The sequence below is a fragment of the Acinonyx jubatus genome, chromosome B1 (genome assembly GCF_027475565.1).
Source record: "Acinonyx jubatus isolate Ajub_Pintada_27869175 chromosome B1, VMU_Ajub_asm_v1.0, whole genome shotgun sequence".
Classification (NCBI taxonomy): Eukaryota; Metazoa; Chordata; class Mammalia; order Carnivora; family Felidae; genus Acinonyx; species Acinonyx jubatus.
Window position 1 is genome coordinate 124,361,151 of NC_069382.1, and position 15,916 is coordinate 124,377,066.

The 15,916-nt window shown below is 36.4% G+C and overlaps 1 long non-coding RNA gene across 1 annotated transcript in view; it reads left to right on the forward strand.

Annotated features, from left to right (window-relative positions):
* Positions 1-15,916, forward strand: part of LOC106988521 (uncharacterized) — a 188,719-nt gene that overhangs the window by 9,410 nt on the left and 163,393 nt on the right. The window lies entirely within an intron of this gene.

The window sequence follows — 15,916 nt, forward strand, 5'->3', positions numbered from 1 at the left end:
TGTATGCTGATTTTGAATCTCATGACTTCATTGAATTCATTTATCACTTCTAGTAGGTTTGTGCGTGTGTGTGTGTGTGTGTGTGTGTGTGTGTAGTCTTTCACATTTTCTATATAGAGTGTCGTGTCATCTGCAAATAGTAAAAGTTTTGCTCCTTCCTTGCCAATTTGGACACCTTTTATTTCTTTGTGTTGTCTGATTGCTGTGGCTAGGACTTCCAGTATTATGTTAAATAACAGTGGTGAGAGTGTACATCCCTGTCTTGTTCCTGACCATAGAGGAAAAGCTCTGTTTTTCCCCACTGAGGGTGATAGTAATTGCGGGTTTTTCATATATGGCGTTTATTATGTTGAAATCCTTTTAAACCAATTTAGGAGAATAAAAGTATTGAGTATGTTTCACCTTTTGATAATTACCTGCTATATCTTGATAACTAGCATAATAAATTTTCTGGAAAAAGATGGATTTAAATTCTATATAAAACACATAATGCTTGATTTTCAATAACTGCCCATTAACGAGAAAACTTCATGTTGTATCTTTTCCTTATTTGATTTTTTTCATCCTAATTTTTTTTTCTCTTTTTATTTTTCTAGTTAAGTATGTCTTATAATTGTTAGGGCACTTTCAACTAGAAATTTGAGTTCACACAAACACACAAGACTTTACTTTTTTCTCCCTGTGTTCTTGCAATTCATTTTCCTCATGACACTGTGGTGTCATCATTTTGTCATTGTCTATACCCACAATGTCAGGATGGTATTTGATACTTTGAGTCATTCAGTTCACACATCTAGCCCAAACTTTACCACATCTGTACTTGTGGCATCTCATTTTTTTTGCGGTAATAATGCTTACCTTGAAATTAACCTTTTATATCTCTCATTCTGCAACTATCACTTTTTACAATATATTTAACTCAAATTGTATCATTGTAATCAGTTATACACACACACACACACACACACACACACACATATATATATATATGTATTTTTTTTTTCTTGAAATGATTTTTACATGGGGTTCCTGGGTGGCTCAGTTGGGTATGTGTCTGACTTCAGCTCAGGTTATGATCTCACAGTTTGTGAGTTTGGACACAACTCTGACAGTTCAAAGCCTGGAGCTTGCTTTAGATTCTGTGTCTCTCTCTGTCCCTGCCCTACCCCCCACTTGTGTTCTCTCTCTTTCTCTCTCTCTCTCTCTGAAAAGTAAATAAATATTAAAAAAAAAAAAAAGAAATGGTCTTTACAAAGATTTTCCCAAAAAAGTTATTCCTTTCCTTTAGCCATTTCAAATTCTACCAACATTAAGTATAATTCACAATTCTTCTTACTGCCAGATCTACCTTAGTTAGTTGAAACAATTTTCAGGATAAATTTCATTTTAACATTTTACATTATTGTGCAATATATGTGCAATATTTGTGCAATATACCTGTGGACTATTCCTACTGAGTTATTTGATAATATTATAAATGCTTTGCATTATACATGTCTATACTCTTGAAAGTACAAGCATTACTGAACCAAAGACATGGATTTCAAGAAATAGTCATGGATGATATATTTATAGTTGTCTGTAATGAGTAAAATGAATTCTTCATAAGAAAGCAATTTCAAAATTACAAGGTCATTATGAAATTAAAGACACCTGATCCCATCTCTTCTGTTGATTAGTGGTGGGATATTCTTTAAATTTCCTCATCTGTACAATAGGGAAAATAGTACTTGCACTAAAGGGTTTCTGTGCATTAAATTTGAAACAATTCATGCTTAGGGTAAGGCCTGACATATAGTTAATAGCAAGTAAATATTTATGATTTTTAAAAATTCATTTATTTATTTTGAAAGAGAGAGAGATGTGGGAGGTGCAGAGAGAGAGGGAAAGGGAGAGAATCCTAAGCAGGCTCTGTATGCTCAGCGCAGAACCTGATGTGGGCCTCAAAGTCACAAACTGTGAGATCATGACCTGAGCCAAAACCAAGAGTTGGCTGCTTAACCACCTGAGCCACCCAGGCACACCTATGATTTTTTTTTTTTTTTTTGAGAGAGAGAGAGCACAGTAGGGGAGAAGGGTAGAGGGAGAGAGGGAGAGAAACTTAAGCATTCTCCATGCTCAGCATGGAGCCCGACATGGGGCTCAATCCCATGGCTCTGTGATCATGACCTGAGCCAAAAGCAAGAGTTGGGTACTCAACCAACTGAGCTACCCACGTGCTCTGATTTATGATTTTTAAAGTAAAATTCACCTTATTTAAGAGTTAGTCTCCCAGTAAGCAAATTATGTGAAAAAATCACTTTTAATTAAAATTACCATGGGATGCCTGGCTGGCTCAGTCAGAAGAGCGTATGACTCTTGATCTCAGGGTCATGGGTTTGAGCCCCACATTAGGTATAGAGATTGCTTAAATAAATAAAACTTTAAAAAATTAAAAAAAATTAAATTACACTTGTAAATTCAATAAATCAGTAGTAAATTATAGAGTACATAGATTTATAATAGTACATAACTCCTATTAATTTATTTAATTAATCATTATTGTGTGCCTAGCCTGTGCCAGGGACAATGAGAGATGATGGGAAACATAAGAATGAAAAGTCTGATATGATTCCTGTCTTCAGAGGGCTTAATGTCTGTCAGGGAGACAACTAACCATAAATTACAAAATAGTACAAATCATGCTATGATAGTGGAAGTATAGAATTCTAGAAGAGTTCTTAGGATTTTAGTAGAGGAAGCCAAGGAGAAAGTGACAGCTGAGTCCTGAAGGAGGATTAGAAGTAAACCCGTAAATGAGGTAAAATGATGACAAGGATAGAAGAGGCTGAAGTCCTATAGAGGCTGTGTAAGGGAGTCTGTTTTTAATCTTCAGGGCAGAGAAAAGGATTAAAAGTTTTTAAGCAGTTATAGACTCTGGTATTATATAAACATTGAATTGGAGTGCAAAATCACTAATGGTCTATCTTTAAAAAAGAATGACAGCTAATAAATTCAGAGAAATGATGAAATTAGAAAACCACCACTGTGCATCCTTAAAATAATAATTTAGAGAAGAATCATTAATTGATGATGTTACAATGAATGGGTGAAAGGATGATAAGGAACAGGATAATCACAAGATATTCAAGTTTTCATCCCAGAGATGATTTACTAATTAGAAAGCAAAATCTGTATCCTTACATGGAGAGATATAGTGAGCTTGACATTGTGTGCCTCTTGATGTAACGCAATACTAAGTTGTTACAGGTTGAATTTTGTCTTTCCAAAATTCATATGTTGACATCCTAACCCCCAGTATCTCAGAATGTGACTGTATTTGGATATATGGCCTTTAAAGAAGTAATTAATATAAAATGAGGTCACATCAATGGACCTTATCTAATACAACCCTTGTCCTTATAAGAAGTGGAGATGAGCACACAGATTCACTGAGAGGAAAGACCATGTGAAGACAGAATGGATGTATACAAGCCAAGAAGAGATGCCTGCAGAAGAAACTAACCTTGATGACACCTTGATCTTTGATGTCTAGCCTCCAGAATTGTTGTTTAAACAACCCAGATTAGTCCATCCAGGGGAGATGGCAGAGTAGGAAGACACTAAACTCCCCTGTCCTATAGATACAACTAGATAACACTCTCATAAGTGTAAATAACCCAAAAAATGACCAAAAGACTGGCAGAACAAACTCCACAACTAAATGTAGAGAAGAGACCACACTGAAGAGGATAGGAAGGGCAGAGACATAGTCAGGAGCTAAACAGACAATGGGACTGTCTGCTGGAGGGAGGTACACTGGGGGTGTTGAGAGGAAAAAGAAACCCTTACATCAGGGAGCCCACATGGGGAAGATGAATCCCTTAACATTTGGCTTTGAAAAACAAAGGGGCCAAATTTTGTGAGTTCTAACAACCAGTGAGACTTAAAACCTAGAAGTTTAAAAATCATCAGGCTTGGCTCTGGGAGAGCAAGGAGGGCAAGAGAAAACTGAGTCCCTGCCCTTGTAGGGACAGCACAACTAAAAGCAGAGATATAGAGATACCAAATAGAAGCAGGAGTTTGAAAAATGCTTGGGGAATACCAGAGGGAGATTTGTTTACTAATCTCAGAAGATGTGCTGGGGGGACAGAGATTAATGGGAGACTTGTCCAGGAACAAAGGAGCTGGAAGGTACCATTTCCCTTCTCCATGCTCCAGCATAAACACACATTCACTTGTAGGAACCAGAAGGATGCTAACACTACCTAACTTGCTTACACTGTGCAACCCACCCAATCCCCTCCCCACTTTCAAACCAGCCCCGTGGCTGCTGGTACCCTCTTGCTGAGAACAGGCATGCAAACCTTACTAATGCTGAATGTCCTGCCCCTGAGCACTTTGCAGTTCTGTCCCCTCCAATGCCCCCATCCAGTACACCCTTGGCTGGATCCCATCCAAAGTGGTACCACAAGTCTGGCAGTATGCAAACAGCCCTGAAAGAAGTTGGCACCACTTCAAAGTGATTCTCATCTCAAGTAGAAGGAAAGATAACCAAACATACCAGTCTCACTGTGCCCCAGCAGGGGGTGGGGCAGACAGCTGGTCTGACTGTAGGCTCCACCCACCAGTGAAAGCTTCTCCAGAGACAATACAGGGAAAGTGCCCTGTAGTTTGGTGGTATTGCATCTCTGGCAAATACCTGGTCTAACTTAAGCCCAGGTCAGCCCCAGACTGGTCCATTAATACCACAGGGACCAAATACAGCCCACAACTGGCCAAAGAAACCTACTGCAGATGACAGGACTCATGAAAAAAAGTGGCCAAGACACAACAACAGGGTGCAGGAACACACATAGCAGACAATCCCTGAAGCCCCAGATTCTAGTGAACAGAGGACACTGCACTGCAGGGAACTATTGGACCTCTTCTTCATAAGTCTACTACATTCAAGAGTAAGAGATATAGCTGACTTTCCTAACACACAGATGCAGGCAGAGAGAGACAAAATGCAGAGACAGAGGAGTATGTCACAAATAAAAGAATGGGGCAAAATCACAGCAAGAGACCTAAGTGAAACAGAGATAAGTAATATTCCTGGTAGAGAATTTAAAGTAATGATCATAAAGATACTCACTGGATTTGACACAAGAGTGGAAGGACAACAAGACCTCTAACAAAGAGATAGAAAACATGAAAAAGAATCAATCAGTGATGTAGAACTCAATAAATGAAAATAAATATAACACTAGATAGAATAAGTGGTAGACTAGAGGAAGCAGAAGAATAGATCAATGACCTAGAGGACAGAGTAATAGAAAGCAATCAGGCTGAACAGGTGAGAGAAAGAGAGAGAGAGAGAGAGAGAGAGAGAGAGAGAGAAGAGAATAACCTAAGGGAACTCCATGACACCAGCGCATTATAACATCCATTTTATAGGGATCTCAAGAGGATAAGAGGAATGCCTGGGTGGTTCAGTCAGTTAAGTGTCTGACTTTTGATTTCAGCTCAGGTCATGATCTCACGGTTTGTGAGCTTGAGCCTTTCATCGGGGTCTACACTAATAGTGTGGAGCCTGCTTGGGATTCTCTGTCTCTGTCTCTGTCTCTCTCTCTCTGTCTGCTCCTCCCCCACTCACATGTGTGCTTTCTCCCTCTCAAAATAGATAAATAAATTTAAAAAAAAAAAAAAGGAGAAAGAAAAGGGGCAGAAAATGTATTTGAAGTAATAATAGCCAAAAACTTCCTGAATCTGGGGATAGAAACAAAACCAGACCTAGGAGGCAGAACGATCCCCCAACAAAATCAACTCAGAGACCCACACGAAGACATATAGTAATTAAAATGACAAAAAGTAGCGATAATAAGAGAATTTGAAGAGCAGCAAGGAAAAGAATACAGTTACACACCAGGGAACCCCTCCCCTACCTCATAAGGATATCAGCTGATTTTTCTTTTTTTTTTTTTTTTTAAATCTGTTATTTATTTTTGAGGTAGAGAGAGACAGTGTGAGCAGGGGAGGGGCAGAGAGAGAGGGAGACACAGAATCCAAAGCAGGCTCCAGGCTCCGAGCTGTCAGCACAGAGCCCGACTCGAGGGCTCGAACTCACACACCGCGAGATCATGACCTGAGTCAAAGTCGGATGCTCAACCGACTGAGCCACACAGGGGCCCCCAACAGCTGATTTTTCAATAGAAACTTTACAGGCCAGAAGGGAGTGGCACAATATATTCTGAGTGCTAAAAGGAAGAAAAAAAAAAATCAGCAGCCAAGAATACTCTATCCAGCAAGATTATCATACAAAATAGGGGGAGATATAAAGAGTTTCCCAGACAAACCAAAGTTAAAACAGTTCATGCCCACTAAGCCAGCCCTATAAGAAATGTTAAAGAAAGATTCTTTTAGTGGAAAGGAAAGGCCGTAAGTAAGAGTAAGAAAAGTAAGAAGCACTAAATCAGTAAAAATAAATATATCTGTAAAAATCAGTTAAGGAAGTTATAAAATAAAATATAAAATGGTTACACCATTTACCTAAAATGCTGGAAGGAGAGGAATAAAAAATGGGTTCAAACTTATGCAACCATCAACTTAATATATACTGCTATATTAAGAAGATGTTACATACAAACTGAATGGTAACCACAAATCAAAAACCAGTAATAGATATGCAAAACATACAGAAAAGGAATCCAATTGTTATCACTAAAGAAAGTCCCCTAATTGTGAGAGAAGAGAGCAAGCGAGGAAAGGAACAGAGAATAACTACAAAACAACCATAAAACAAATAACATAATGACAATGAGTATATACCTATCACTAATTACTTTGAATGTCAATGGACTAAATAATCAAGACATAGGGTGACAGAACAGATGAAAAAAACAAGTTCCATCTATATGCTGCCTAGAAGAAACTCATTTCAGACCTAATACTCATGCAGCTTGAAGTAAAGGCATGGAGCAGCATTTATCATGTAAATGGATATGAAAAGAAAGCTGGATAGCAGTATTTGTATCAGACAAAATAGACTTTAAAACAAAGATTGTCACAAGAGACAAAGAAAGACACTATATAATCATAAAGGGCATAATCCAACAAGATGTTATAATAATTGTAAATATTTATACACCCAGCATGGAAGCACCCAAATACATTTAGCAGTTAACAATAAACATAAAGGAACTAATTGATAGTAATGCAATAGTAGGGAACTTTAACACCTCACTTACATCAGTGGACAGATCATCCGAACAGAAAATTAAAAAGGAAACCATGGCTTTGAATGACTCATTGGACCAGAAGGATTTAACAGATATATTCAGAACATTCCATCCTAAAACAGCAGAATACACATTCTTTTTAAGTGCACAATGGAACATTCCCCAGAATTGATCGTGTATTAGGCCACAAAACAAGTCTCAACAAATTTAAAAATATCGAAGTCATTCCATGCATCTTTTGTGACCACAGTGCTATGAAACTAGCAATCAACTCCAAGAAAAAAATCTGGAAAGAGTACCAATACATAGGGATTAAATAACATGCTACTAAACAATAAGAGCTCAAACAATAAATCAAAGAGCAAATAAAAAAAAAAAAAAACATGGAGACAAATGAAAATGAAAACACAACAGTCCAAAATCTTTGAGATGAAGTGAAAGTGATTCTAAGAGGGAAGTATATAGCAATATAGGCCAATCTCAAGAAGCAAGAAAACCTCAAACAACCTAACTTTCCACCTAAAGGAACTAAAAAAAAAAAAAAAGAAGAACAAAACCCCAAACCAGTAGAAGGAAGGGATAATAAATATTAGGGCAGAAATAAATGAAATAGAAACTAAAAAAACAATAGAACCCATCAATGAAACCAGGAGCTGTTTCTTTGAAAAAAAATCGACAAAATTGATAAATCTTTAGCTCATCAAAAAAGAAGAAGAAGAAGACGACGACGACGAAGAATCAAATAAACAAAATTGGAAATGAAAGAGGAGAAATAACAACTGACAACCACAGAAATACAAAGTATTGTGAAAGAATATTGTGAAAATTTATATGCCACAAAAATTGACAACCTAGAAAAAAGGGATAAATTCTTAGAAACACATAACCTCCCAAAACTGAATCAGGAGGAAACAGAAAATTTGAGCAGACCAATTACCAGCAATGAAATTTAATCAGTAATCAAAAAACTACCAACAAACAAAAGTCCAGGACCAGATGGCTTCACAGGGGAATTCTACCAAATATTTAAAGAAGAGAAGGGGCGCCTGGGTGGCGCAGTCGGTTAAGCGTCCGACTTCAGCCAGGTCACGATCTCACGGTCCGTGAGTTCGAGCCCCGCGTCAGGCTCTGGGCTGATGGCTCAGAGCCTGGAGCCTGTTTCCGATTCTGTGTCTCCCTCTCTCTCTGCCCCTCCCCCGTTCATGCTCTGTCTCTCTCTGTCCCCCCAAAAAATAAATAAACGTTGAAAATTCACTTAAAAAAAAATAATAAAATAAAGAAGAGTTAATACTTATACTTCTCAAACTTCCAGAAAATAGAAGAGGAAGGAAAACTTCCAAATTCATACAAGGCCAGCATTACCTTGATAATAGAACCAGACAAAGACATACAAAAAAATAATAATAATTACAGGCCAATATCTCTGATGAATATAAATGCAAACATATTCAATTAAATATTAGCAAACCAAATTCAACTATACATTAAAAAAATCATTCACCACAATCAAGTGGGATTTATTCTAGGATGCAAGGATATTTCAATATTCATGGATCAATCAATATACATCACATCAATAAGAGAAATGATAAAAAACATATGATCATTCCAATAGATGCAGAAAAAGCATTTGACAAAGTACAACATCCATTCATGATAAAAACCCTCAACAAAGTAGGTTTAGAGGGAACATACCTCAACCTAATAAGGGCCATATATGAAAAACCCACAGCTAATACCATACTCAGTGGTGAAACAGTGAGGTTTTTACTAAGGTCAGGAACAAGACAAAGTCCACTCTCACTACTTTTATTCAAAATAGTACTGATAGAGCAATAGCAATCAGATAAATAAACAGAATAAAAAGCATCCAGATTGGTAAGGAGTAAGTAAAATTTTCGTAATTGCAAATGACATACTATATATAGAAAATCCTAAAGACTTCACCAAGAAACTGCTAGAACTGGTAAATAAATTCATTAAGGTTGCAGGATACAAAATCAGTGTATAGAAATCTGCTGCATTTCTACACACTAATAATTAAGCAATGTAAAGAAAAATTAAGAAAACAATCCTATTTACAATTGCACAAAAAGGAATAAAATACCTAGGAATAAACTTAACCAAGGAGGTGAAAGACCTGTGCTCTGAAAAGTATAAAACATTGGTGAAAAAAATTGAAGAAGAAACAAACAAATGGAAAGAAATCCCATGCTAATGGATTGAAAGAACAAATATTAGTGTTTTTTTAAATGTTTATTTATTTATTTTGAGAAAAAGAGAGAGAACACAAGTGGGGGAGGAACAGAGAGAGAGAGGGAGAGAGAGAATCCCAAGCAGGTTCTACACTGTCAGTTCAGAGCCTGACACAGGCTCAGTCCCACAAATGAGATCATGACTGAGATCATGAGCTGAAATCAAGAGTCGGGCACTTGAACGACTGAGCCGCCCAGGCACCCCAAGAACAAATATTGTTAATATGTCCATATTAGCCAAAACAACCTCAGATTTAATGCAATTCCTATCGAAATACCAACAGCATTTTCCCCAGAGCTAGAACAAACAATTGTAATATTTGTATGGAACCACAAAAGACTCCAAATAACCAAAACAATATTGAAAAAGAAAAAGTTGGAGATGTCACAGTTCCAAATTTCAAGTTATAGTACAAAGCTATACAAAACGGTATAGTACTGGCACAAAAGTAGACATAGATAAATGGAATAAAATAGACATCCCAGAAATAAACTCTGATTATATGGTCAATTAATCTTCAAGAAAGGTGGTAAGAATATACATTGGGAGAAAGACAGCCTCTTCAATAGATGATGTTGGGAAAATTGGACAGCTATATGCAAAAGAATTAAACTGGGCCACTTTCTTATACCATACACAAAGATAAACTCAAAGCGGATTAAGGACCTACATGTGAGACCTGAAATCATAAAAATCCTAGAAAAGAGCACAGGAATAATTTCTCATGCATTGGTAATAGCAGCAGTTTTCTAGATACGTGTCCTGAGGCAAGGAAAAGAAAAGCAAAAATAAGCTACTGGAGCTATATAAAAATAAAAAGTTTCTGCACAGCAAAGGAAATAATCAACAAAACACCAAAAACAACCCACAACCAATCCAATTAAAGTAGGCAAAAGACATGAACAGACATTTCTCCAAAGAAGATACAAAGATGTCCAACAGACACATGAAAAGATGCTCAACATCACTAATCATCAGAGAAATGAAAACCAAAACCACACTGAGATATCACCTCACCCTTATCAGAATGGCTCAAATCATAAACACAAGAAACAAGTGTTGGCAAGGATGTGGAGAAAAAAATGAATCCTTGTACGATGTTGCAACCACTATGGAAAACAGTATGGAGGTTCCTTAAAAAAAAAAAAGAATTACCATATGATCTAGAATCTCACAACTTTGTATTTACCCAAAGAATATGAAAGCACTAATTCGAAAGGCTATATGCACCCCTATGTTTATTGCAGCATTATTTACAATAGCCAAATTATGGAAGCAGCCCAAGTGTCCATTGTTACATGAATGGAAAGAGAATGTGGTATATATCTACACAATGGAATATAATTCAGTCATAAAAAGGAATGAAATCTTGCCCTTTGCAACAACATGAATGAATCTAGGGAGTATAATGCTAAACAAAATAAGTCCGTCAGAGAAAGACAAATACCATATGATTTAAGTCATATGTGGAATTTAAAAAAACAAAACAAATGAACAAAGAGAAAATAAAGAAACAAAAATAGACTTTCAACTACGGAGAACAAACAGATGGCTACCAGAGCGGGTGGGAGGGGGAATGTGTGAAATAGGTGAAGGAGATTAAGAGCACATTTATCTTGATGAGCCCTGAATAATATATAGAATTATTGAATCACTATGTTTTACACCTGAAACCAATACAATATAATATAAGTGTTATTATATTGTTATAGTTAACTATACTGTAATTAAAAAAAATAATAATAATAAACCACATAGTCTGTGGTACTTTGTTATAGCAGTCCTAGAAAACTAATACAGAACTAATATTTATAAACTTTTATAAATATTCTTGCCAAAAAATGTTTAAAATAGTCTAGTTAGGTCTCTACCTCACTTTCTATCTACAGGAAATGCAGGAGATACAGGATCAAGTTAAACACTATAAGGAAACAATCAGACAAATCAGAAGTGAAGCTATTTATTTATTTTCTATTTATTTAGGGAGGAGGGGCAGAAAGAGAGGGAGAGAGAGAATCCCAAGCAGGTTCCACGCTGGGTGTGAAGCCTGACGCAGGGTTCAGTCTCATGACTGTGAGATCATGACCTGAACCAAAATCAAGAATTGGACGCTTCACTGACTGAACCATCCAGTGTCCCAGAAGTGGAACATTTTATGACAATTCACCTGGATAGTCAAGTCAAACTCATAAAACAACCCCCCCCCAAAAAAAAAATGTTGAGAGGGGTATTCCAAATGAAAAAAAAAATTAAAGAAACTTAATAACTAATGCAATATGTAAATATTGATTGGATCCTAAATGGGAGAAAGAAGATATTTTCATGTTGTAAAGGGATTTTTGGAACAATTGAGGGAATTTTAATATGGATTGTTACATATTAAATTACATAATATTATGGAATTACTAATTTTGTTGGTGTAATGATACTGTGTTTATGTAGGATAATATTCTTATCAGGACATTCATGCTGAAACATTTAGTGGTAAAGATGTTTTCAAGTTACTTTCAAGAGTTTGGGGAGAAGAATTTACAGATGTATATAGAGAGAAAGTGAGACACAGAGCAAATGTAGCAAAATGTTAATTGGTGAATCTAAGTGAGAAATATGTAGTAACTAATTACATTATTTTTTATACATTTAAAGTAAGAATTTGAGGAGAGAGAGGATAACAAGTCTGAAGGCCAAATGAACTTCAGGTGGGATGTCGTAATATTCCAAATGTGAAGTGATGGTGGTTTAAACCAGGGTGGTGATGGTGGAGATGGAGGGAAAAGAATGGATTTTAGAAGAAAATTATGAAGTAGAATTGGCAAGATTTGTTGATAGCTTGACATGTGGTGAGGGTGTTGGCCAGGAAAGGGAAGAATTTTGGAGTGAACGGTGATGTAAATGTTGGTTCCCTTGAGATAGATAAGGAATAAAGGAGGAGGTGGAGGTGGGAGAAGAGGATGAAAAGGGGGGAACTAGTTTGAGGGAGATGGTGAAATCAATGTTGGATAATAATCACCAATCAGGGTTTCTGGACCTACAAAGCTCTCACAATAACCACAACATGTTATAGACCTGCTTGAAAAGCCACCCATTTTCCCCTAGATGACATTTAAATGTAGTTCACAATAAATTGTAAAACCAAGAAGTATGTTAGGCAGTTACAAATACATTTACACATATAATCCATACACAGTCCAATGAAATAATTTTTGTTATATTTTTTTCTCTGAGCCTAGTTCCTGACAGTAAAACAGGGATAATACTTAGTCATATCGTAATAAACCTCGGGAAAGCTGGAATTGTATCGTGGCCCAGGTGCCTACTATAATACTTATGTATATAATAAGTGCTTAATAAATATATATTCAATTAAATATAACATCTCTGAAATTTCCCCATGTTCACTTTTCATCCTACCAATCAACAGCCTTGTACTGTGACCAGTTACAGCAAAGTTACTGATTTGTCCATGCCCTGAGATAAGAATCTAGGATAAAAATAATAAAAGACATATATCATTTCATTTAATGTTAACTTTAATCATGAAGATGATATTTTTACATATCATAAATGAAGAAATTGACTCTCAGAAAGATTAAATGGTAGTAACTTAGCCCATGATTTAGCTGGTAAGAAGCAGAACTGGAAAATAGACATGGGCCTACCCTGCCCCATAGGTGCTATAGAAAATGCTGAGTTTAAAAAATTGAGCAAGAAGAAATGAAACAACTGTGAACTTTATGTGATCTCAGACACTGCTTCAGGGAATGTACAATGACACTCTATATGATTTAAAGTTTCACTTTTAATTGTAGGATTGTGCCTTTTCTGAGCAGAGATTGAAATTCATGAGAGGTGACATGGGTGCTGTGGGTACATACGTACACAGACATACACCATCTTTCACTGGTGATTAGAAGTAGTAAACATTTAAATTTATGCCCTAAGAGGAACTAAACCTAAGTCTTTATGAAGCAAAGATAGGTTAGTTGTCTATTAGGACTCTAACTCAACATCAGTTTAATTTGTTGTCAAACTGGGGCGCCTAGGTGGCTTGGTCAGTTAAGTGTCTGACTTCTGCTCAGGTCATGATCTCACAGTCCGTGAGTTCGAGCCCCGCGTCGGGCTCTGTGCTGACAGCTCAGAGCCTGGAGCCTGTTTCAGATTCTGTGTCTCCCTCTCTCTCTGTCCCTCCCCTGTTCATGCTGTGTCTCTCTCTGTCTCAAAAATAAATAAACGTTAAAAAAAAAATTTAATTTGTTGTCAGATTACCACCAAGTTAAAAGTGTACAAGGATAACTCTTTAGGAAGATAATCTCAAAACATATGTAAGAAGATCAGAAATCTAATGTGATATAATACAGTGTAGACAAAATATTTTGTAAGTTTTACATGTTCAGTTTGGCTTCATTTGAAATTTCTATAGTATACTTGCTTTTTCCTCTTAAAGCACACTTGCTTTTTCCTGCAAAGCACATTTGAGTTAGTGTGCTAGGAAGGATTACTTCATACTATGTGAGAATCAATATTAAAGTTGTCTCTAAATGATAGATATTTTCTACTTAGGCAAATTATATAGAATAATTTGAGAATTCATACAAGTATCACTGTTCAGAAATCTCACTGGCTTACCTAAAATTCTCGCCATTTAAGTTTTATTTGTTCTAAGCATTGCCTTGGTTTTAGATGGTGCTTAAAAAAACTAAGCACGTCTAGAAAAAAAAATTAAGTCTCAGGTAAACATATCAATGTGTCTTGCATTCATTCATGTTTATTTCCTCATTCTTATGTAGTTCTTTTATAATACATGTTTATATTGAGGTATGATTCATATACAGTACAATATACCCCTTTAGGTGTACAGTTCAATGAATTTTAACAAATGTATATAGTCATTTAAACACTACGACTAAGATCTAGGACATTCTCATCACTCCAAAAAGTTCCATTTTGTCTCCCTATTACCAGTTTTCTCCCCTCTTCCCCAGTTCCTGCCAGCCAGTAATTTGACTTCCGTCCCAGTAGTTTTATGTTTTATATACTAATTGCAATTCTTGGTGCTAGGGATAAGAGACAATCCCTAGACAATTACCTTCAGGGGAAAGATCTTGTTATCAAATGATGGAGACAGGCTTGCCAACAGAATATTACCACAGGGTAAAAGGTACTACAAATGACATACGTATACTTTGGTGGCACAGAAAACATACAACTAACTTTATGGATATTGGGAGATATCCTACATTCAGTTGATGGTAATTGAGTTAGGTCCTGAAAGGAGGAGTTGGAAGAAGACAAACAAGGAGATGAGATAAGACTTTCTGGCTGGAAGCAATATCTGCACATAGGCACTAAGTTATGAATGTTTTGGTGTCTTCTGAAAGAGGGGTGAAGATAAGTACAGATAAAATCTATCTGTTCAAGGTATATGTAATAAATGGTCAACATTCCAGTCCTCATGGATTTGCTCCCCAACTTTAGGCTTCTAGGACTCATTTCCTGACTGTCTGAACTAATGAAATAATATATCAACACTATTAGTGGCTATTTCAGCCATATATCTTTGCAGTTTACATGTAATTTTTTAATTACATTGTAAAAGAGTCTGGTTTGAATGGCGAGGAAACCAGTAAGGAAATTAATTGAATTTGAAACATCAGTAAATAGATGAGGAAACAGTTCTGGAAATGGAGAACATTCCTTCATTCAATAGAATTTGTACCTAAGGCCACTTCCAGGTGACACAGAAGTCTTAATTTGGTATCAGTTTATTCCTCCCTGTCTTCCTTTCCTCATGTAATTTCCTGTTTCAGTTTCCTGTTCAGAAATGCTTTTCCTGTGAGAAGCAGAAAAATTAACAGTGGTGTAAACCATAAGGCCATTTCTTATTTTCTTTATAAGAAGACTACCGGTTGTTGGACTCAGAATTGTTCAGAATATCAAGGACCCAGACTTTTCTAACTTTGTCTCCAGTAGCCTTAGCATTTTATCCACATATTTTTGTCTTATGTTATTTGCCAGAGGGCTGCACAATTCGAAACATCACTTCACATTCAAGGCAAAAAGAAAGAAGAGGCAGTGCAGTGAGCTTGCTTTTTCAACCCTCCTTTTAGAAAGAGCCACTAGGAAGGTTGCTCCTATCAGCTCATCAGAACTGGGTTATGTGTATACCCAAGAGATCAAAGGGAGGCCAGGAAAATGAGAACCTGGTTTTCCTGGATTTATTGCAGGAAGTGCCAAAGAGAAAAGAGGGATTAAGAGTGCTTTTACATTGCCAGTTAACAGTGTTTGCCACTTATCCCAACAGTCTTTTGATACCCATTTCATAAAGGAAATTACTACTAGCCTAAATTCAAGAATTCTGGATGTTCTTTCTGTGTGCAACATCTTTTCTACTTCCATCTCTTCCTATCAAAATCATTAGACTCTTCAACACCATTTCAATTGCCACACTTATTCTTCTCAAT